General features: G+C 43.2%; 1 non-coding gene across 1 annotated transcript; it reads right to left on the reverse strand.

The window, feature by feature from the left end:
* Positions 1-7,705: 7,705 nt before the first annotated feature.
* LOC132532049 (small nucleolar RNA SNORA57) lies at positions 7,706-7,867 on the reverse strand. Its single transcript, XR_009544309.1, has one exon. It is a non-coding gene; the product is annotated as a small nucleolar RNA SNORA57 (small nucleolar RNA).
* Positions 7,868-24,852: the final 16,985 nt, after the last annotated feature.

Below are 24,852 nucleotides of genomic sequence, written 5' to 3' on the forward strand. Positions count from 1 at the left end.
AGATGATGGTATTGCCCTGTCTCCACGTTTTGAGCCAACCCCAGCTATGCCTGGCATCTGGGAGTCAGCAATTTGTAGGCTTCTGTGACATTTGAGAGCTCACATCCCACTTCTTTCAGCATTTGGAAAAGAAGGAAGGACAGAGGGCTGCTCTTGTCACCACCAATGAGCTCATCCTTCTCAGAGAGGCAATAAGAAAGCTAAATTTCACCCCATGAATCAGGAAGCCTGAACTCATGAAAAAGCACACATTCCCCAGCTGCCTGACCCACCCAGCTGACCTTTCTATAAAAAGGAGGGTTAGACTGAGGCCTCCTCCCTAGAATGAGTTAACTAATTCAACGAAGACAGACGTTTTTTAGTGAAACAAACCCTTCACACCAGCCACCCGATTCCTCTGATTTCTATATACCTTCCAAGGTCACGACTGTTTTTTCAGGCCTCCTGTGGCTGAAGTCACACATGTCTGGGAGCCCCTCCCAACTTCAACACTTGGGACAGTTTTACCAGGAGCAAGTCCCTTAACCTTAGTTTCAGTTTCTCAATCTGCAAACTGGAAACACTAATTCCTATCTTTTTGCATTGTGATCCTAGGGCAATAGTCACCGTCTCAAAACAGTGATGCCGTGGAATTCGATTTTCCCCCTCATCCATATTCACTCCAGACCAAAGCCATTGACTTGTCAACCTCAGCCTTACAAGATAATGGCCTGGTTCTCCTACCACAGGCTCCGCAGAATAGAGGTCTCTGTGTAGTTAGCCATCTGGTCTTTCAATCTCAGTTGACTTGCCAGTCAGCTTTCCTCCACATCTCTTAACCATGGGGCCAGTCCACCCTTGTTCTCTTTCTGAACTACTGCTTTACATTTATCTTTAAGCATATCTCTTTCTTTTCACTTTCCTCAGTGGGAATTTTGAAGACTTCTGCATCAGTGTCTACAAGATCTTCTTTCTCCCTTGGCCAGCAGCCATGGTCCTCCCCTCTCTGCAAGATATCTGATGCACTTTTTACTCTCTGGTCTTTCATGAGTCTGCTGTGAAGATTATACACTGATTCAGAATCTGAGTTTGGTCCAGGCTTAGAGTTTGCACACCTGAGTACAACAACCTCTTTGCAGCTTTGCGACAAATGGTCTCTGTTATTGTAAAGCATGGCATTGATACACATTAGTTCTAAACTATCCTGTAGTGCTGTTATGGGCTGGTGGTCATTATTCTAGCTCTCCTCTTTTGTGATACTAAAATCACTAATGCTGAATAATTTTAGAGTAGTCAGGAGTCACAGGAAATGAAAAGTAAGCTTTGGGGTCCTTTCTCTATGATTGCCTCATCATTGATTCAAAACTTCTGGAAGGAAAGGCAAAATTATGGAAACAATAAAAAGATCCATGGTTGCTAGAGCAGAGGAAGGGGGAGAGAGGAATACGCAGAGCACAGAGGATTTTTAGGGCAGTGAAAATACCACGTATGATATTATGATGATGGGTATATGTCATTATACATTTGTCCGAACCCATAGAATGTACAACATCAATAGTAAACCCTAAAGTAAAGTATGGACTTTGAATGATTATGATGTGTCAAAGTAGGCTCATCCTTAGTAAAAAATGTACCATTTTGGTGAGTGATTTTTTCTTTTTTCTTTTCTTTTTTTTGCCACACCATGTAGCTTGTGGGATCTTAGTTTCCCAACCAGGGACTGAACCCAGGCCCTCAGCAGTGAGAGCAGGCAGTCCTAACCACTGAACAGTCAGGAAATTCCCTGGTGAGTGATAAGGATAATGAGGGAGGCTATGCATGAGTGAGGATAGGGGGTGTATGCAAAATCTCTACCTTCCTCTCAGTTTTATTTGTAGGTCCTGTTCTACTCTTGTGTTTCCCACTTAGATAAGTTCCTTTAGCATTTGTTGTAGAGTTGGTCTGGTGGTGCTGAATTCTCTTAGCTTTTGCTTGTCTGTAAAGCTTTTGATTTCTCCGTCGAATCTGAATGAGTTCCTTGCCGGGTAGAGCAGTCTTGGTTGTAGGTTCTTCCCTTTCATCACTTTAAATATATCGTGCCCCTCCCTTCTGGCTTGTAGAGTTTCTGCTGAGAAATCAGCTGTTAACTTAATGGGGGTTCCCTTGTATGTTATTTGTCATTTTTGCCTTGTTGCTTTTTTGTGTGTGTGTGTATGGTATGCGGGCCTCTCACCGCTGTGCCCCCCCCCCCCCCGCCTCCGCGGAGCACAGGCTCCGGACGCGCAGGCTCAGCGGCCATGGCTCACGGGCCCAGCTGCTCCACGGCATGTGGGATCCTCCCAGACTGGGGCACGAACCCGCGTCCCCTGCATCGGCAGGCAGACTCTCAACCACTGTGCCACCAGGGAAGCCCGCCTTGTTCCTTTTAATAATTTTTCTTCATCTTTAATTTTTGTCAATTTGATTACTATGTGTCTCCTCATGTTTTTCCTTGGGTTTATCCTGCCTGGGACTCTGCACTTCCTGGACTTGGGTGGCCATTTCCTTTCTCATGTTAGGGAAGTTTTCGACTATAATCTCTTCAAATATTTTCTTGGGTCCTTTCTCTCTCTCTTCTCCTTCTGGGACCCCTATAATATGAATGTTTGTGCATTTAATATTGCCCCAGAGGTCTCTTAAGCTGTCTTCATTTCTTTTCATTCTTTTTTCTTTTTTTTTTTTTGCATTTTATTTTATTTATTTTTTTATACAGCAGGTTCTTATTCGTTATTCATTTTATACATATCAGTGTATATATGTCATTCTTTTTTCTTTATTCTGTTCCACGGCAGTGAATTCCACCATTCTGTCTTCCAGGTCACTTATCCGTTCTTCTGCCTCAGTTATTCTGCTATTGATTCCTTCTAGTATACTTTTCATTTCAGTTATTGTATTGTTCATCTCTGTTTGTTTGTTCTTTAATTCTTCTAGGTCTTTGTTAAACATTTCTTGCATCTTCTCGATCTTTGCCTCCATTCTTTTTCCAAGGTCCTGGATCATCTTCACTATCATTATTCTGAATTCTTTTTCTGGAAGGTTGCCTATCTCCACTTCATTTAGTTGTTTTTCTGGGGGTTTATCTTGTTCCTTCATCTGGTACATAGTTCTCTGCGTTTTCATTTTGTCTATCTTTCTGTGAATGTGGTTTTTGTTCCACAGGCTGCAGGATTGTAGTTCTTCTTGCTTCTGCTGTCTGCCCTCCGGTGGATGAGGCTATCTCAGAGGCTTGTGCAAGCTTCCTGATGAGAAGGACTAGTGGTGGGTAGAGCTAGGTGTTGCTCTGGTGGGCAGAGCTCAGTAAAACTTTAATCTGCTTGTCTGCTGATGGGTGGGGCTGAGTTCCCCTCTGTTGGTTGTTTGGCCTGAGGTGACCCAGCACTGGAGGCTACAGGCCCTTTGGTGGCACCAATGACAACTCCGGGAAGGCTCACACCAAGGAGTTCTTCCCAGAACTTCTGCTGCCAGTGTCCTTGTGTCCTTGTCCTCACGATGAGCCACAGCCACCCCCCGCCTCTGCAGGGGACCCTCCAACACTAGCAGGTAGGTCTGGTTCAGTCTCCTATAGGGTCACTGCTCCTTCCCCCTGGGTCCCGATGCACACACTACTTTGTGTGTGCCCTCCAAGAGTGGAGTCTCTGTTTCCCCCAGTCCTGTCAAAGTCCTGCAGTCAAATCACGCTAGCCTTCAAAGTCTGATTCTCTGGGAATTCCTCCTCCTGTTGCCAGACCCCCAGGTTGGGAAGCCTGACATGGGGCTCAGAACCTTCACTCTAGTGGGTGGCCTTCTGTGGTATAATTGTTCTCCAGTTTGTGAGTCACCCACCCAGCAGTTATGGGATTTGATTTTATAGTGATTGCACCCCTCCTACTGTCTCACTGAGGCTTCTCCTTTGTCTTTGGATGTGGGGTATCTTTTTTGGTGAATTCCAGTGTCTTCCTGTCCATGATTGTTCAGCAGTTAGTTATGATTCCAGTGCTCTCACAAGAGGGAGTGAGTGCACGTCCTTCTACTCCACCATCTTGAACCAATCTCCTCAGAAGGCTCCCTTCCTCTCAATGTTATTGTAAACCTAAAAATACTCTTAAAAAATAGTCTTAAAAAAGAAAAAAAAAAAACCTAGAAGGGACAAACCCTATTGTCCTTCTTGCTTAGCTATAGAACTTTCTTTCAGGAGGCTGCTCACAGGTAGAAATTCCAAACTTCTGGGAGCCGGACTCCAGAGGTGTTTTGTTTCATTCTTCATGGGTCTTCATCTTGCTTCTTTTTATCCTCCTTTAGTCTTTTCATTTCCCCACTCCCCACCTCTCTTTCCTCACCCAGAACCTGCTTTTCTACTTTCTTTCTCTTTTTTCTTTTTCTGTTCTTGTTTGCAATGATCATTTCCATCCTCAAAGAGTTTTAAATTGTGCCTTGACCTGCATACTCAATTAGAGAGGACCCTAAATCCAATGACTAGTGTCCTTATAAGAAGAGAAGACACACAAAGACATACAGAGAAGGAGACCATGTGAAGATGGAGGCAAGGGTTGGCATGTTGCAGCCGTAAGCCAAGGAATGCTAAGGATTGCCAGCAGCTAGCAGAAGCTAGGAGAGAGGCATGGAACAGATTCTTCCTCAGGGGTTCCAGAGGGAACCAACCCTGTCATGATGTTTTTTGACTTCTAGCCTCTCCATAAGAGAATTAATTTCTTTGTGTTAAGCCAAAAAATAAAATAGAGTCAACAGTGATTGATGATGGTGATGGTTGTACAATTATTCAAACATACTAAAAAATATCACATTGTATACTTCAGATTGGGTGAATTGTTTGGCATGTGAATTATATCTCAATAAAGCTGGGGTTTTTGTTTGTTTGTTTTGTTGTTTTGTCCTCACCACACAGCATGCAGAACTTCCCCAACCAGGGATTGAACCCATGCCCCCTGCATTGGAAGCACAGAGTCTTAACCACTGGACCACCAGCGAACTCGAAAGCTGTTATTTTTTTTAAATTGTGTCCTATAGAGAATGGACTTGAGGACATGAGGAGGGGGAAGGGTAAGCTGTGACAAAGCGAGAGAGAGGCATGGACATATATACACTACCAAACGTAAAATAGATAGCTAGTGGGAAGCAGCCGCATAGCACAAGGAGATCAGCTCGGTGCTTTGTGTCCACCTAGAGGGGTGGGATAGGGAGGGTGGGAGGGAGATGCAAGAGGGAGGAGATATGGGGATATATGTATATGTATAGCTGATTCACTTTGTTATAAAGCAGAAACTAATAGACAATTGTAAAGCAATTATACTCCAATAAAGATGTTTAAAAAAAATTGTGTCCTGACCTGCCAGTGGCCTTGTTTCCTTCCCCTTTTAGCACCAGCTTCAGAGGCTTCTGTACACGTTCCTCATAGAGGCATTTGCCCTACTTGTGCTTCTTGCTCACATTGATCCCAGTCCTGGGGCCCCTACCACACTCGCCCCACCAATTCCAGGCAGAGAGAGAGAGATTAAAAACAAAACAAAAACCATAGCATGGACCTACTGAAGGACATTTAGGTTGTTTCCACTTTTCACCTCAGCAAAGGAACCACAGTGGCCATTCTTACTCACATTGAATTGTGCTCTAGTGTGAGAGTTTCTCTAGGGGAGAGGCTAGAGTGGAATTCTTGGGTCATAAGGTATATATTCAACTCCCCTAGACATTGACAAATTATTCTTCAAAACAGTTGAAATAATTTACTTCCTACCAGCATTCCCATTTACCAGCTCCTCACCAACCCTTGAGATACCAGACTTGATATTTTTTCAGCATGATTATTATAAAATGCTGTTTTAGTGGGCATTTCTCTGACTACCAGTGAAGTTGAGCATCTGTCCGTTCGTTTATGAATATTCAGGTTCTTTCTCTACTAACCACCCATTCCTATCCAAACAACAATTTTTACTGGGTTATTTGTCTTTTATTTCTTGATGTGTATTCTAATTATTTGTACTAATTATTTGTCAGTTATATATATGGCAGATATCTTTGCTCAGTCTACAGCTTGTCTTTTTGAAACTGTGCACCTCAGATTGGACTTGAACCCATGTGCCGGGACTCAAACCCAACATAAACCCATGCAGCTGGGACTCAAACCCAGACAAAACCAGCAGTCTGCCAACTGAGATCACACACCTGGTTTCAGGACTTAATGAAGCTCAGGTTCTTGATGTCTCATCACAGAAAGAATTCAGTGAGAGACAAAGTGATAGGTGAGAAGTGGATTTATTTAGAGAGAAACACACTCCACAAACAGAGTGTGGGCCACCTCAGAAGGCGAGAGTGGCCTTGGGAGAAACACACTCCACAGGCAGAGTGTGGGCCATCTCAGAAGGTGAAAAGAGCACCAGGGTATGGGGTTGTCAGTTTTTATAAGAGTGGGTAATTTCATAGGCTAATGAGTGGGAGGAGTATTCCAGCTATTTTAGTAAGGGGCGGGGATTTCCAGGAACTGGGCCACCGCCCACTTTTTGATGCTTATGGTTGGTCTTGGAACTGTCATGGCGCCTGTGGGTGTGTTGTTTAGCTTGCTGAGGTGAGCATATACTGAGGCTCAAGGTCTAGTGGAAGTTGACTTGTCTGCCATCTTGGACCCATTTGGTTCTAATCAGTTTATGTCATGTCCTCGGGCTATGTCATTCTTTCAAAGGTTGTGCCTTTGGTTATGATGTGTTTTAGTATTTGCAGTGTTTTAATTTTAATGTTGTCAAATGTTCCGTTATAGTTCATGGGAATTTTTTGTTTTATTTGAGAAATCTATCTCTACCCCACAAAAATACTCTTCCTTTTAAAGTTTTATGCTTTTCTTCCACATTTGGGCTTTAATCCGTGTGAAATTTATTTTGTGTGTGATGTGAGGTAGGGATTTATTTTTATATTCTCCATAGAGAGCCACTGGTTCCGGAACATTTATTGAATAGTTCATTATTCCCTATACTCCGTAGCACTTCTGCCATTAAATTCAAGTTCCTCTGCCATTAAATTCAAGCTCCCATATACATTGGATACCTCAGAAATTCATCCCTTAAAATTCAGTTTTAAGTTCTACATTTTATGATGTCTTTTTTTCTTTTGGCCATGCCGCGCAGCTTGTGGGATCTTAGCTCTCCAACCAGGGATCAAGCCCAGCCCCTCGGCAGTGAAAGCACTGAATCTTAACGCTGGACTCCCAGGGAATTCCCTATGATGTCTTAATAACTTAAAGAAGAATATCTTCACCACATTCTTCTTCAAAATTGTCTTAGCAATTCTTGATCCTTTACACTTTATTTTCTTTTATCCTTTACACTTTAATATTAGTTTTGTCAAATTCCATGAAAATCCTTCTCAAAGTTCGACTTTGTCAGGGAGGAAAACACTTTTCTCTACCTTTCTAGGTTATTCTGGCTGGTCTAAGAATTAAATTGACATGAGACAGATTAACAGAAGAAAATCACATAAGAGTTGAATAACACGTGTACGTGGAAGAAACCCAGAAAAACTGAATAACAAGCCAAAATGGCTGAAACTCTCACTTTAAATGCCATCTTCAGTTAAAGACAAAAGAGAATATTGAAGGTAGTGGTTTGGGACTTCAAAGGGGAGGAAGGCAGTTGACATGGAGATGGAAAAGCAAATGTTTGGTAAATAAATATTGCTGGGCCATGCAGAGACAATGGGACACAGAGTGGAATTTTTTTTTTTTCCCCTGTGTCCCAGCGCTTGAGGATAGAACCCGCGGAATGGAAGCCGCCGGTACCGAAGACATGACGCGGAGGGGGCCGAAGCCCTTTCCCTCTACCTCCGTACATTACTTCCGTACATTACTCGGACCGAGACCGCACGCCCAATCCCCGCCAAGAAAAGGAGGGTTACAGAGTGGAATTTTAACAAAGAGACTTTGCTAGGCTCCTCCCTGTCTACACACCTAATTCACTCTATAGTTATCTACGGTGATAACGTCTTTGCTGGAACACATCCTCTATCTACATTCTTTTAGGCAGTTAGGAGGAAGGTCAAAGCTTTTTCCTGAATCTTTTGGGCCTTGATGTTTTCCAGTTCGAAATAGTCTGCTTGCCAAAGAGACATTTTGGGGTAGCAAGTGTGGGTCCCCTACAACTTGAATTGCATTCGTTTATAATTTTTTTATTTGGGAACTGGCATGGCCAGTTTCTAACAAAAGGGGGAGCCAGTGGCCATGCTAAGGAGTGAGTGGGCAAGGCTCAGACCTTCATCAACATCCTCTCCTCACTACCACACCCGACAAGCCTCCTCATAAAACACTGAATCTCCAGCAAAACCCTGCAATTGCAGTTTCAAGCCAAGTTTCCTAGGTCTTCTCAACCCTCTTCCAACCAGATCACTGCCCCTATACCCTGTGGTATAAGAATTCTGGAGGAGAGAGCAGGGGGGCTGTGAGCAGCGGGTAAAAGTGTCACCAAATTGGTTAACCAGGGTTCCGAGCCTGGGCTGAGACCCCTTGTCTCAATCAGGGAAGTTCTTTTTCCAGTCGGATTCGCAGCCAATAACGAAACCAATGACTGGAATAGCACAAGCTTTATTCAATGGCCAAAGAATGGAGAATTGGGAACCTAGTTCACAAATCAACTTCTCAACCCAATTTGGGTGGAGACACCAAATATATAGAAGGGTCAAGGTAAAAGGGAGAGATTTGGAAAGACTGAGAGGAATGAATATTCATGGTTATCCGAGAACAGGGGTGTGGTTTGGTCCTGGAACTAATGCAGCTCTCCTTTTCAGTCCTTGTATGAGCTTTTCCAATTGTTGTCATGGCAATCGTCAACTGTCATGGCACCGGTGGGTGTGTCATTTAGCATGCTAATGTATTACAATGAGCGTATAATGAGACTCAAGGTCCAGCTGAAGTCAAATCTTCTGCCACCTTGGGTCTAATTTGTTCTAACCACTTCTTGGTTTTTTTTGCTCTTTGCAGCTCCCTCCTGAAACTTAGATAAGAGTAATTGGTTTCTTTTTTTTTTTTTTTTTTTTTTGGCTGTGCTAGGTCTTCGTTGCAGCATGTGGGCTTCTCAGTGGCAGTATGCAGGCTTCTTAGTTGTGGCATATGGACTCCTTAGTTGCGGCATATGAACTCTTAGTTGTGGCATGCATGTGGGATCTAGTTCCCCGATCAGGGATCGAAGCCAGGCCCCCTGCATTGGGAGCGGGGAGTCTTACCCACCGGACCACCAGGGAAGTCCCCAAGAGTAACTGTTTTTTTTTTTTTTTTCGAGAGGGGCTGGGATATGACTCTGGGGCAACAGCCTTGGTAACAAAATAACAGGTCCCAGGCATTGTCCTATTCTGATTCTTGTTCTAAAGGCACTTGGGCCCTGCAAACAGGCTACAAAACCTATTTATCACCTTTTCATTCCAGAGCATTTTAGGGCCTCTGGGGGGAATGAAGGGGCTGCATGATTGCTTATAAAACCTTATTCTACCCTCACAACCCCAGGGCCAGGAAGGGCCTCAGGGAAGCAACCCCTGAAAGGCCCAGTGGGACTCCTCAAGCTGGGCAAGACTTTTATAAAACTAGGACCAGGGCACAAAGGACTCAAAGGAAGTGTGAGTTGAAAAGAGAGGGTGCGCCCAGCAGTCAGCTAATTGAGGAGAGTGAGATAAAGAGATCAGTTACAGTGAATGAGGACAGGAGTAAGGCAAAGCAACAATCCTGCACTGTACCACAGGCGAGCAATCTGGGGAGCTGTTACTATCTCTAGACCTGGAGGGGACAAGCTGGGAAAGGTCACCGTAACCCAGAGAGACCCACAGCTATGAAAGAGAACTATTCAACAGAGCATGGCCTTCAGTAGAGAGAGGCAGCCACTGCCACCCTATGGTCCAGGCAGTCCCACTAAACATTTAGCGCCCTGCTTCTTAAAGCAGAGGCCCATTGATTGGGGTAAGCAAAGCAGAAATCACTAAGTGGTCCTCTATTTCATGCCCCTATCCCTTGGCCCTAGGGTTGGCTGGGTCCTTCTTACACACAGGGAAATCTACAGGCTTGTATTCATTGGCCCACAAACCTATTTCAGCTGTTTGCCCTGAGTAAGGCAAGGAAGAGCTGAGCTGTGTCTGAGCTTGGTGTTCCTAGGTCAGATAAGAGAGGCCACCAAAATCTCCCCCCACCACACACACACACACACACACACACACACACCCCACATGTACATATATAGTAATAGCTATAAAGTATTCTACAGTCGTTAGTTATTTTATTATCAAGGATGCTCTCGGTAAGTAAATTGGTCTTCAAACTACTGAGAGAAGACTTTGAAGTTCCTGAAAGCAACCTGCAGAGTGAGGAGTGAGGAGAAAAAAAAAAAAGGAGGAAAATCAAGGAAAGAGGAGACTATAAAAGGCTTAAGACTAGGGTCCGGTCTCTGAGATCCAGGACGGACTTGGAACAAGCAAGACCCTCTTTTCCTCACAGCCATGCTCTTTTCGTGCTTAGATGAAGCAAGGAAAACGTTAGAACCTGCAAACGGAGATACTTTCTATTTCATATATTGTTAGAAGAATAAAGTAATTTCAACAAAAATACTTGATACAGAGTAGATCCTAAATATGTGTGAGTTAAAACTAAACAGTCTTTTCATTCCTCTCTAGCGGGCTGGTGAGTTCTTCTCAAGCCACTTACCCTTGCTCACTGCTCACTCTGGAAACAGAAGCAACTTGAACTAGCTCAGCTGACCACCCCTTCTCCCTGAACCTCGACCTCTTCCCTGTTTCATCAGTTGCACTCTCTCTCAGAAGGAATGGCCACCTTCCAAGGCTAAGCCCTCCATCTGGACCTCGGACCCCACTCCTCTCTGGGCCAGGATATACCAATTACTCCTCTTTAGCCTGGTTTCTCTTCCTCTGTCTCCTTTCCCTGCCTATACACTTGCTTAGTCTTAGCCAAGATTTTTTTTTTCGGTACGTGGGCCTCTCACTGCTGTGGCCTCCCCTGTTGCAGAGCACAGGCTCCGGACGCGCAGGCTCAGCGGCCATGGCTCACGGGCCCAGCCGCTCCGCGGCATGTGGGATCTTCCTGGACCGAGGCACGAACCCGCGTCCCCTGCATCGTCAGGTGGACTCTCAACCACTGCGCCACCAAGGAAGCCCGTGTGTCTGTTTTATATGTATATATAAATTATATTACCTAATTTTCTGTATATTATTATGTTTTTGCGTCTTAAAAAAACTTCCCTGCTGAGCAGAGACTGCTATCTCCCATTTCTTAGAGATAGCAAAGGATCTAGCCAGGACACAAACTAAACAATCCAGAGCCAGGTCACATCTACTTGACCTGACCTGGAAGCAATATTCCTCTGCCTTAATCATCCCAGGGTCAGGTATCCCAAAAATTGTCCCCCCCAACCCTGAGTAAGAGCAGATTTAGATTGATAAACAACAAAGGGCTCCCTGGCGCTCACCTCTGGACAACTGGGACCTGTGAGTGTGACAGCCTGCTCCAGCGACTAGGACTCACCCCTAAAGCCCAGTGAAACTATTCAAACTGGCCAGTCCTAAACTGCTCACCCTGTCTTGCCTTGTTGTTTCCACAGAAACCCCAAGAAACTCCATGGACTGAGGGCTCCCCTCACTCCTGCTTCCTGGCCACCAGGGTGTCTCTCCCCCTAGTCCTGTGTGATGTGCTGTGCCTCCTGTCTCTAGGACCCATGAGTGCAACAAACTTTGTTTTCCTGAGCCCCTCCTCTGTCTCCTCTTGTGGCTGCACCTGACTAACCTTCTTGTAAAAGAATACAAAACAGTGTTTGTGTGTGTGTCTCTGCGCCTCTCTGTGTCTGAGTATGTGTGTGTTTCTGTGTGTGTGTGTGAGCCTGTCTGTCTATCTGTCTGCGTGTGTCCGGGTGGCCTTGGAAGGAGTCCTTAGATAAGGTGTTTCTTGATAAGCTCTGGGAGCAATCCCTATCCCTTCAGCCTCCTTGCTTCAAGCCTCCTTGTACCTGAGTGTTTTGCCCTCACACACACTGTGCACCCAGGTGTACACACACATACACACACTTTGCTTTGATTGGTAGAGCCCTAAGTTCCTACTGGATGGGGCCTCCAAACGTTTTTTCTTCTTTCATTCCCTGAATTATATCCACATGAGTATAGATTCCCTGATGTAAAAGGAAATCTAAAGATCCTACAATCTAGTGCTTTCTTAAGAAATTTGACAATAACTTTTTTTTTAATCATCTTCCTTCCATTGATAGAATGTGAGTTGGGCCACTTGCATTCAACTAAGCAGTCGAAACTGTCTCCTAGGGGAGTTAAATGCTACACAAAATGATCCCAAGTATATTCATATGTTGGAGTGAAAATATTTTGAAAAATTAAATCATTTCTATTGCAGGAAGAACATAAAGCACAAACTATGACACAATTGTACCATAATTACAAGACAAGAGGCCTAGCATGGACCAGTGATCACCGAGTAGATGGTGGGTCTGGACCCCACCATCATCATCAGTAATCACTGCCCATCCATGCAGCACGCCCTCTACCTCGTGTGCCTAGGCCTGGCTCACCACCCCTTAAAGATAGTTTATGACACAATAATAATTACAATATATGTGTTTCTATTTTACTACATGTTTTTAAATATATTTAAGAAAAAATAGAGTCTGCATTATTTTGAGAGTTTGGTTGGTTTTAGGATTTCTAGAATCACCTCACAGAAGAGAAATTTAGAAACATTGATCTAACCTCATTTTTAATCTGCTAAACTGAGTCCAAGAAGAGGAAATGACCTGACCAAGATGCTAGGGGTTTTGTTTCAGAATCTCAGGAGGAAAAAAGATTTGGAGACGATTCACAGGCTAAGTACCTACTGGTCTCTGACCTTGAGGAAATTCTGGGGCCCACGAGGACTGGCAGGCTGCTGGGAGTCATGGGAGAGTCAGAAGAACTGGAGCTATTGCTGGAATTTTCAACATGTTAAGTATTTAAAACAGAGATCTGAACTCAGGAGGACTGTGGGAGCAGGGAGGAGGTCAGTGACCTGCCACCTCTTAGGCTGTGACCTGGCCCAGGGCTGGGCAACCTGCTCGTGGTAAAGGTCTCCACATGGGGCAGAAGCTCAGACCTGAGGACCTCAACTGTCAGCCCAGGGAGGTTTTGGGTTCAGGGCTCTCTTCTTTCTCATGATGTTCCCATTTATAAGAGTTGTACATGGTTCTTAAAGAAAATTTGGCAAAATACTGAAATGTAGAAAGAAAAACACAATTTCACCTATTTCTACCTTCAAAACAACTCTGCAAATGTGTTAGTATATCTCAAATTGTTATAAAACTTGTAAGTCTGGGGAAATTTTCTTTATTATCATAGTTATTCCATCAAATATGTTTTGTGGTCCTAAAAGTCACAGTGAGGGCAGGCACTATTGCACTTAGGAACCAAAGTTGTTATTAGGGTTCCTGGCATATACCAGGCGTCACTTCTCTCCCCAGTATGTGAGTGGTCTCTAAGCAACGAAAAATACAAAGCAGGACCTGTCCCATTGACAGGTCCCATTAAGCTCTGGTCACAAATCTCTCCTTAAGAGGAGAAGCTACTCCAATATCTGCCCTTAATATTTTCTGTTCCACTTCATTGATGTGCTCAGAAGAATAGAAGCAAAAACTCAGCCAAAAGCATCCCTGATAATAAAATAACAATTGTACGACACTTTGTAGATCTTAACATGTTTGCGTGTGGCGGCGGTGGGGGGAATATGTATACATACACACACACACACACACACACACACACATATATGGAGAGGTTAACAACAGAGCTCCATGATTAACTACTGTAAACAAGTTTCCAGGATGCCTTTCTAACGGAAGTAGTTTGCATACTCTACCAGTCCCATCAGAACAGAAGTCAAAGCTCCAGTATGCGCCATCTGTCTTCTGTTCTCTGTTCACCTGCACACATCAGCTCACCTGCTTTCCCAAAGCTACAGTCAGAGGAAAGATAATTCTGTTAACCCTTAGAGTGATTTACATGGGTAAGACAGCAGGAGACATGAGTAGGAGAGTGTTGTCTTCGAGTTGAAGGAGGTGAGAAGAAAAAAAATCTCGTTACAGTAATCAGATTTTTGGTACCAAAGATAGAGTGACTTAGGGCATCTTTGGCAAGGAGGCACTGAGCGAGGATGGGCCACGTCCTTGAGAATCAGAATAGCATTCTGTGAACCAAGTGGGAAGGAATGCATCGCTCAGGAAGCCAGGTGAGGAGAGGCTGTCATTAAGGCAATCTGGGCAGAGCTGTGATTACAGATGAAATGAAGATGGAAACCCAGCCCACAGCAACAGCTCCCTGCCATGTGCTAGAGCTTTCCCAGGCTGCCTTTTTGTCCACCTAGTATATCTGGGCAGTGACGTGGCCTTAAGGCTTTGTGGGGAAAGCACCTGATAGTAAAAAATAATAATAATTCAGAAGCGTTGCTGTTGAGTGAGCTGCAGTATGACATGAGCTGATCAATCCTCACTCCCTCGCTCATTAATTATGATGGAATGTTCCAACTTGAAAAAATTTTTATATAACCAAGGGAGATATATTTATTGGAGAAAACATATTTTTATTGGAGAAAAACATATTTTTATTGGAGAAAACATATTTTTATTGGAGAAAACATATATTTATTGGAGAAAACCATTCAGAAGAAAATTATAATCATTTATAATCTTATCACCCACACATAACAAACCTTAACATTTTATCATGTAACTCCCCAAACTTTCCTCTATGCATATATACATGTTTCTTATAAATATAAAATCTTTTGCACAGAATCTTTTGTTACTTGACTCTCAAGTAATTCAATCAATCAAATACACATCTTTCCACATCAATAAAAACCACTCTCACAGCATCATTCTTTATGTCTTCAGGGTACTCCATAATATAGTACATTCATTAGTTATTTAATCAATTTTCTATGGTTACACATTTAGTTGCTTCCAAATATGGAATATTATAAATGCTGTACTAAACATCCTTATTCACATATCCTTCCAAACATGTCTGATTATTTCCCTAGGTTCTTCCTTTTAGGCGAATTGTTGGGTCAAGAAATTTTCATGTATTTATGATTTTTTTAATATATATTGCCAAATGGCCTTCCTTGTCTTACAGATAAGTTGTACCATTTACAACCACCACCATTGTATAAATGTTCCTCTCATCTTCACCTGCAACTGGTTTTATTCTGCTACCTCACAAGATGAACAGTGGTATAAATAATAGTGATTTGTTTTCTTTTTGATTTCTTAAATTTCTAGTGAAGCTTAATATTATTTCACATGTACATTAGTTTCCTAGGGCTACTGTCCCAAAGTATGACAAACTGGGTGGATTAAAACCACAGAAATGTACTCTCACAGTTCTGGAGACTGGAAGCCCAAAGTCAAGGTGTTGGTAGCCATGGGGCTGCCCCCTCTGAAGGGGCGGATCTGTTCCAGGCCTTCTCCCTTCTGTGCCTTCTCCCTGTGTCTCTTCACATGACCTTCCCTCCGTGCATGTCTGTCTCTGTGTCCAAATTTCTCCTTTTTATAAGGATACCAGTCATATTGAATTAGGACCCACCCTAATGACCTGTGTTAGCTTGATTACTTCTGTAAAGATCCTATTTCCAGATAAGGTCGAATTCCAAGGTGCTAGGGGTTGGGACTTCAACGTATCTTTTTGGGGAGACACAATTCAAATCATAACAACATGTGTACTAGCCATGCGTATTTCTTTTTCTTGTGATGAATTGTTCACTTTTCTATTAAGTGGTTTGTCTTTTTCTTTGATTGGTAGGAGCACTTTATATTATCTATCACAGGGGTCCCCAACCCCCCGTCCGCGGCCTGTTAGGAACCCGGCCCCACAGCAGGTGGTGAGTGGTGGGTGAGAAAGGGAAGCTTCATCTGACGCTCCCCATCGCTCGCATTACTGCCTGAACCTTCCCCACCCCTACCCCTACAACCACCCCCGTCCGTGGAAAAATTGTCTTCCACGAAACTTGTCCCTGTACCAAAAAGGTTGGGGACCACTGATCTATCACATAGGTTCCTAATATTTTCCTAGGTTATAGGAAACAAGAGTTTAAACTTTTTTTATGTTTTCATCTTTTTCTGTTTCTTGTTTTTATATCCATATGAGGAAGCATTCTACCTCAAGGTTATAAAAATAATTTGCCTGTGTTTCTTCTAGTACTTTTTGTTTTATTTTTAAAATTTAAATCTGGGGGTTTTTTTGTTTTGTTTTGGCAGCTTTGGGTCTTCGTTGCTGCACGCGGGCTTTCTCTACTTGCGGCGAGTGGGGGCTACTCTTCGTTGCGGTGCGCAGTTCTCATTGCGGTGGCTTCTCTTGTTGCAGAGAACAGGCTCTATGCGCGCAGGCTCAGTAGTTGTGGCTCCCAGGCTCAGTAGTGTTGGCACACGGGCTTAGTTGCTCTGCGGCATGTGGGATCTTCGCGGACCAGGGATTGAACCTGTGTCCCCTACATTGGCAGGCAGATTCTTATCCACTGCGCCACCAGGGAAGCCCTTAAATCTGGAGTTTATTTTGTGATCTTGGTCATTTTTTTCCCACATGGCTAGTCAATTGTTCCAATATGTTTATTGAAAGACTCCTCTTTTTCCCCAGTGATTTGAAGCCATCTTATCTTTTATTAAAATTTTATATATATACTTGGATCTATTCCTGAACTCTTTATTTTGTTAAATTTTTCTGTCTGTCTTTAATAATATATTTATTAAGTTATTATTACTTAAGTTATAACTTTATAGTTTTAAATAACTGCACTATAACTTTGTATAAAGTTATTATAACTTTGTAATACATTTAATATTTGAGGTAAATATTCTCATCATACTCAAAGAGAACTTTCTATCCTTAATTTATTAGGCAATCTTATTAAAAAATATTTTTATCAAATGCCTTTGTAATAAATATATCCCTAGATAATGATATCATTTTTCTCATTGGTTCATTATTCAGCAAATACCTTTTGAACACCTGCTATGTGACAGGACTGTGCTGTGTGCTGGATACATGGTAAGCAAAACACACATGGTCCCTGCCCCCATGAAGCTTACTTAGGGTCTAGTAGAGGACACAGATATTAATCAGATAATCATATAATGAATGTAAAAGTACAACCACAGCAGGTGCGAGGAAGAAAAGGCTTACAAAACTCAATGTGTGATCCATGGACCAGCAGCAAGGGCTTTACCTAGGAGCTTGTTAGAAACACAGAATCTCCAGTCCTTCCACGCCTCCCCAGTCAGAATCTGTATTTTAACAGAATCTCAAACCCTACAGTTTGAAAAGCGCAGGAGTAAGGGGGATTTGACTGATTAGAGAGGTAAGAAAGATTTCTTGAGGAAGCAATGAGTTAACTTAGATCTGAGAGGCATTAAATAAGTCTAAAAGGGAGGGAAGAATGATGTGAGTGGAGGGAACAGCATGTGCAAATGTGATGTGATAGACGTGTGGTGCATATGAAGAACGAAACAGGCCAGCAGGGCTGGAACACAGCACTCCAGGGAGGGGCGGGGTGGGGGCGGGATGAGCCTGCAGAGAGAGGAGAGGACCTTGTGTACTGAGGAGTTTCTGCCTTCACACTAAACATGTTAGGAAGCTATGGCTGTGTTTCAAACATGAGCATAACTTGATTATATTTGAACTATGAAGTTAATATTTTTGCACTCATGTTCACTCATTAGTCTATAGGGGTTTTTTTTGTTTGTTCATTGGCCTGTTTGGGGGATCTTTTGTTCTATTTTTGTCTCAGGATTATGCTAGTTTTGTAAAATAAAATAAAATTTTCTGCTATCCAACAATGTATATATGATGGGAATTATTTCTTCAAAGATTTGAAAGAACTTACCTATGCATGAAGCTTCTTGAACATATATTGATAATTTATATTAGCCTAAAAAGGAATTTCATCAAGGTTTTAAAATACATTAGCACAGCACTATGCATAATAAGCTAATAATTCTTGTTCTCCACAATATCTATAGTTAGGTCCCTTTTTTGATTACTCATTTTAGTTATCTTTATTGGACTAGCTGTGGTGTGTATATTATTGCTTTGTTTTTAATAACAGTGTGTTGAATTTGTATGTCTATTTATGTTAGTGGTTATTTTTTAAAACTCTATCCAGCAACCCCTCCCCCACCCCTTTTCTGGTGAGAGACCCTGCAGCCTTGACCACCGGGGACACATGTGTGAAGCTAAGCCTATCCTAGGGCCTCAGTCACCTCATGATGGCAACTGGACCAGGGTTTACTCGGTACCCAAACCAAGCCCATCAGAGTTCCTTCCCAGGATTTTTCTTATAAGAGCTAGCAGGTCTGCCTCCCTTTCTTTTCTGGTCACATCTGGAAGGATATAACCCTCCCACGTTCTCCTCCATGCAGCAAATAAAATAGAGCCAACAAACAGAGAGACGCAGAAGCAAGAAACAGAAAGCGCTTGGACTTCTCGGGAGTCCTTAGATTCAGGTGAAGCCAGCTGTGTCTCTGTTCTTTCTTTGATTTGATGACATAAACTGAGAAATTCCTTTGTTAACTTCAGCTGAGTTGGGCTTATTAAACACGGGATTAAACATTTCCTCAAAGGTCTAAAAGAACTTTAGTATGTTTTTATCTTGGATCCAGTTTCACTGGTATTAATATTGCAATCCCTGAATTTGTTTTTGTTTGCCTTCACCAGGAGGCCTTTTTATTTGTAGCCTTTCTGAGTTGCTTTGTTTTCGGGGCATCTCTTGACCATGGCTGCTCTTTGCTGCATGCCCGCCACCGGAAGGGCCTCACACCAGGAAGTGCTCCCGGTGAAAGGTGAATGTGGATCCCAGGACCTTGGTTGACTTGTGTCCTGCCCTCAGTGCCCAGCTAAACGCACTCTGCCTCACTCACACAACTGTAGAATATATAAGCTCTCTAGCCATCTATTTTCATCACCACATCACTGAGGGTTTCCACACCCTGACTCTGTTTCTTTCAATTCCTGTTTCCCAAATTTTCCACTGTGCCCACCAGAACTCGTTTTGTGTAAAGTAAATCCCCCCATACTGTCAACGTCTCTACTGATGTTTCTTTCATCTTCTTGCCTTAACTGAAACCTAGATTTTCCTCCAGTGTCCCTACTTCTAAAATACTTTTAACGTCTACAATCCCCCTCATTTTGTTTCAAAGCACTTTTTTCCCTCATTTCTTCGCTTTCCTTTTATTTATGTACTCATGAGGCAGCTTCATTTTCATTTGTCTACTATCCTCTTATCTCATTGTTTTTTTCCATTTCCTGGAAAACACATTTTCTTGACTTTCCCCTAAAGAGCAGTGTAGATGATAATCTTCTCTTGTTTCCTGCCTTAAATCTTTTGCAAAGGTATTTTCCCTCCACTTACTCTGTTTTACAGTGTCTTTCATATGGAGATAAGATATTGCACCTGGATGACCACACAAGTATGGGATGTGTGTAGGAGGTGTGGCCTCAAATTTTTGGTCAAAAACTACCATCCACACACATTCCACTGTGTCCATATTACTGAGAAGGAGTGTAGGAATTTAGGGAGGATTCTAGTGTAGCGCGACTGGGTTCGGAAAAGGGTAGCACACATGAGAGTTGAGACGTCATGGGGGAGAAAATGCCACCCGAGCAGGGAAATCCAACTAGGATTAAGTGGAAGAAATGTAAGCCCCTTACAATCCTCCGAGAAATTGGGGAAAGGATTTTAAGTTTCCCAACAGATGTGGATGAGGGGTCAAGACAATTTTCTTTAAATCCTAAAGGGCAGGTGATCCCAGCAGGGAGGAGGACTTTGCAGACGTTCAATGGCCATCAGTAACATTGCACACATTTATGTGTCTTTGCCGAAGTGGTAAGAAACCACAGCATCAGCCTCCAATGCAGGGTCTTTCTTCAGAAAATGCAAGAAAGCTTAGTGTTTCCTCCTAAATCTCTGCCTAGTGAATTTGACCATCTCAGTTCAGGCGACAGAGACTGGCAACTTCTGTTTGCAGTGCATTTATGATGCCCTGAAGTCTTCATACTGTCACCCAGCCGTCACCGAGCCATCATTTTCTTACCACAAGACTACCACTCCCCCACGCAGTGAGCAAGCCCACTATGTGCAGGGTTTTCCTAGGTTCCAATCTAGATTGAAAATAAGATGTGATTTCTGCCCCCCAGGTTCACAGTCAGATAACCACGTAAAGCTGAGTGGGATGAAGAACCGGAAGAAATCATTCCGACAAGGGCTACAGAAATTCAGAGAAGTGGGAAAGTTTGTTGTGAGTGGGAGTATTCGAGGAAGGCCTCTCTCTGGAGAGGTGGGACTTAGTCTGGGCTTTGGAGGACAGGTGGGATTGAATAGGAGGAAAGATGCTCCGTGTTGACTTGTGCCACTGTCTCCTGGGCATAGTCTCTTCATTAGCCCGAGAGCCCCACTTCCAGAAGCAAAAGTTCAGGAGTCTCATTTGATTTCACCTAATGTTTAGCAAAACAAGGAAGTTCCTACCACTGTTGAACATCAAAGCATGGATAAAGCACCATCTCCTTTAAAAAGCTTGAACAAAGCCAATTAGGCTTTATTTTGCTATGCTCCTTTCTTCCAGGCAGTCTTCCCAGCCTCCTTCTTCACAGCACACAAGCTGAGCAGAGAATGCTGCCACGGGCCCAGGAAACTCAACCACTCTCTTCTCCAGAGGGAAAAACTGACTTGGGGAAAGAGGCCTACCCTGCAGCTCCTTCTCTGCCCTGTCAGAATACTTCTGAGAGACTGAACCTATCCATGGACTATTGCCAAGATTTTAATAAAGTAAAATTTAGAATCTAAAATGAATGGACAATTGTCAGACCTAAGAATAGGACTCTGACCCACAACCTGCAGCAACCTGTCCAGGAAACCAGCCCCCTTATCACCAATAAACAACCCCGGAAGCCAACCTGCTAGAAGTCAGACTTGTGGAAAACCGTATTGCTATCTCTAGTGACAATCGTGGAAGCTAAGCAATAACTTCTCTCCCAATCAGCCCGAAATGAGCAGGACTTGATCAATTTCTAAGCCTTTGCTTTTCTCATTCAGTTGTTATTCATTTATTTCCACAGAAGGAATGACCACTCCACTTGATGTCCACAACCCCAGGTTACAGGGGGCCCAAGATGCCATCAGGATATGGCTACTCCAGTAGAGTAGTGATGCGAGACAAAAAGGTATGAGAAATCTGTTGCTAAAATACACTCAAAGCACGTATACAGACAACCTGCCTGTATTCCAGGTTACTCTTTGAATACCTACTGGCCAGTTCCTTCTTTTTCCCTTTCCCACTGCACACCCCACATACACAGCCCACCCTTGTGTGGTCGTCCAGGTGTAATATCTTATCTCCTTCAAGTCTGCCTGTCAAACACATTTTAGCTTTTTTATCCCTGTGTAGAGTCTTGATCATGCCCCATGCCTCATTCCAGAGAGGGATGCACAGTTCGGCTCTGGGTAGCTTGAGGTCCTCTCAGGCTAGCACAGGTGAGCCAAGGGCATTCTTCCCATCTCTTGCCCTTCCAGTTAAGAATGTGCTCACCTGACCCCTTGCTAAGCAATTCTCTATGCTTCTAACAGGGAGGAGAGAAAGTCCCGCTGATTATCTTTCTCATTATTACCAACATCACTTCATGTCGGGAGAATAAACGTATCCCATCTCTCTGGTATTCAGATGGGGCAAGTCTGCTAAGAGTTTAGCTGGAATCCGAGGGTACTGTCTGCCAGCCTTGGGTCCCTGGCCAGAAGCCACAGGCTGCAGCTGGAAGCCCCAAAGCCCAGTGGAGCTCTGGTAGGATGACAGCTCCTCCCTTCCTTCCGTCAGCCTCTCTCACCCACCTCAGCACTGACCTCCTGAATGGCAACCCCCCTTCCCAGCCCGTCACTCTACTGCACCCCCTGAGTTATGTTGATGTAATGACACAAGTAGGCATGCAGATCTTGTTTTTAAAAGCTGAAGGCAACCTTTCTTTCTTTCTTTCTTTTTTAACATCTTTATTGGAGTATAATTGCTTTGCAATGGTGTGTTAGTTTCTGCTTTATAACAAAGTGAATCAGCTATACATACACATATATCCCCATATCTCCTCCCTCTTGCATCTCCCTCCCGCCCTCCCTATCCCACCCCTCTAGGTGGTCACAAAGCACCGAGCTGATCTCCCTGTGCTCTGCGGCTGCTTCCCACTAGCTATCTACCTTACGTTTGGTAGTGTATATATGTCCACACAACCTTTCCATTTCTCCAGGATTCAGTGACTCACGGTGGTCCGGGGTCAGATGAAGAATGAGCTTCTTGTGCTTGCCCTGCTCTCTGACCTGAGATGCCTAGACTTTTTTGTGAGGTTCACTGACATTCTAATATCCCCAAGAGAAACTGTATCTAGCCTACTTGCATCACTCTTCTTGTTGAACTCAGGTATATTTTTAATATTTGCACTACATGGTGTTGACAGTAGTAAAGCATTCAGTGTTTAGAGTAGATGAAGTCAGTCTTTGGTAACTCCCTGAATTCTCTCTCACAACTTCTATCCCTGGTCTTCTTGGGAGCTTAGTGCCATCATTCTGCCCTCTAACTGCCCACTGTTGGCACCTGTCTCCGCCCAGTACTGACAAGGCCTCGGAACGGATCTCTCCTCCACTCTTACTCTTCAAAATTTGGCTGCCAGGTATGTTTCCCAATTAGCAAGAGACTCTTTGCCGCTTGGTAAAGGGTATCACAGGGGGTGAAGTTGATGAGAACCATAGAGATGGTCTAATCCAATCCTGATCATTTTATAGATCAAGCAACTGAGTCCTAGAGAACGGAAGGCGTAAGACCGGCACAGACCCAAAGTTTTCAACCAAAGTTCCCTTCATTGTCATGAGAACCAGAGCTCATTGGGTTAAGGACATGTGTGACCGGCCTCAGGTCTCCTCCTTCAGGCTATGCCGAACACTGCCCCACAACAGGTCTTCTTAGGGGGGCTCCTAGCACTTCTGCCCCCAAAGCCTGGCCCACAGCAGGCTCCACAAATTAGCATTATTGTTGTTTTTGCTATGACAACCGCAGTAATGAGTGGGAGAGAGGGAAATACAAGGTGCCCAGCAACAGTAATAATTATTTACCTCATACCTCAAAGACACTAAACCATGGCCTGCTACCCCTGAGAGGTAGCAGTACTGTCCACAACTTTTAGAAAGGAGAAGGAAGGAAGAGAAGAGGGGAGTGCTCTGTCAGTGGATTAATCAAAAGATAGATTGTCGGAGATAAGTGGAGAAGACATTGATGCTTGGCCCAAGATTGGATCTGTAGACCTGTGTTTTCAACAGAACCTAGATCTGTGCCTTACACAACACCTCAACGCAGCAGTTTCCAAGCTCTTTTGACCATTACCCTGGTAAATAATATGATTTTTATCTTTACACCCATGCATATATGTACATAACAGAAATAAAAGCGTTCATAAACAGTCCTGTTCACGGGGAGGGGGAAGGGTAAGCTGGGACGAAGTGAGAGAGTGGCATGGACATACATACACTACCAAATGTAAGATAGATAGCTAGTGGGAAGCAGCCGCATAGCACAGGGAGATCAGCTCAGTGCTTTTGTGACCACCTAGAGGGGTGGGATAGGGAGGGTGGAAAGGAGGGAGACACAGAGGGAGGAGATATGGGGATATATGTATAGCTGATTCACTTTGTTATAAAGCAGAAACTAACATACCATTGTAAAGCAATTATACTCCAATAAAGGTGTTAAAAAAATAATAAAATAAATTAAATAAATAAATAAAACAGTCCTGTTAACCCTTACCACGTGCCATGCATTTGGATATTTTCTCTTTCATTCTAAGTCTATTCTGTTTTGTTCTTTAAAGTGCTAGTTACAACCCCCTAAATGTATTTCACTACACACTGGTGAGTTATGACCCACATGTTGAAAAATGTATCTTCAGAGGGAAGATGAAAGAGCAGTCCTAAAGGAGAAGGGCTGGATGAACCTCTTCTCCAAGAAAGAAGAAAGAAAAGCAGTTAAGGATAAAAATAGAAGAAAATGAGTATAGAGTCACGTTTGTGACGTTTGTGTTAAGGTATAATAGCAGAAGTACACAGCATCACCTATATAGAATTTTTGCCCAAAATGTTTAACCTGAGTCTAATCAGGCAGGCACAATCAGACAAATCCTGCACATTCTACAAGACAACAAACCTGGAAGTCTTCAAAAATCTCATTGTCATAAAAAGCAAAAAAGGTAAGAGACTGTTTTAGATCACAGGATACCAAAGAGACATGACACATGCAATATGTGATCCTTAATTGGATTCTGGCTGGAGAAAGGGAAAACAACAACAACAGCCCAGCCACAAAGTACAGTATGAGGGCAATGAGGGAAATTTGAATGTGATCTCATGTTAGATGATACCATTGGGTCACGTTAAGTGTCTTGGGTGTGATAATGGCATCGTGTTATGTAAGACAAGGCCCTTGTTCTTGGAGGTACATCCTGAAGGATTTAAGGGGGAAAGAATTGTATCCTCTGAAATGTACTTCAAATGCTTCGAAAGACAGAATATGTGTAGAGAAAGAGAAAGCAATTGTAGAGGAATATTAACAATTAGTGAATCTAGGAGAAGGATATATAGGTAGGTGCTCATCAAACTATTCTTTCAACTTTACCTGTAAGTTTTAAAGTTTTTGCTTTGACCTTTGAATATATTTATAATAACTACTTTACAGTCTTTGCTAAATCTAACATTTTTTAGTATATGGACCATATTTTTCTGGGGTGGGTTTTATTTTGTTTTGGTTTTTTTTTTGCATGTCTGGTAATTCTTGAATAGTGTGG

Source organism: Lagenorhynchus albirostris, chromosome 13, assembly GCF_949774975.1.
Source record: "Lagenorhynchus albirostris chromosome 13, mLagAlb1.1, whole genome shotgun sequence".
In the NCBI taxonomy this organism is placed as follows: Eukaryota; Metazoa; Chordata; class Mammalia; order Artiodactyla; family Delphinidae; genus Lagenorhynchus; species Lagenorhynchus albirostris.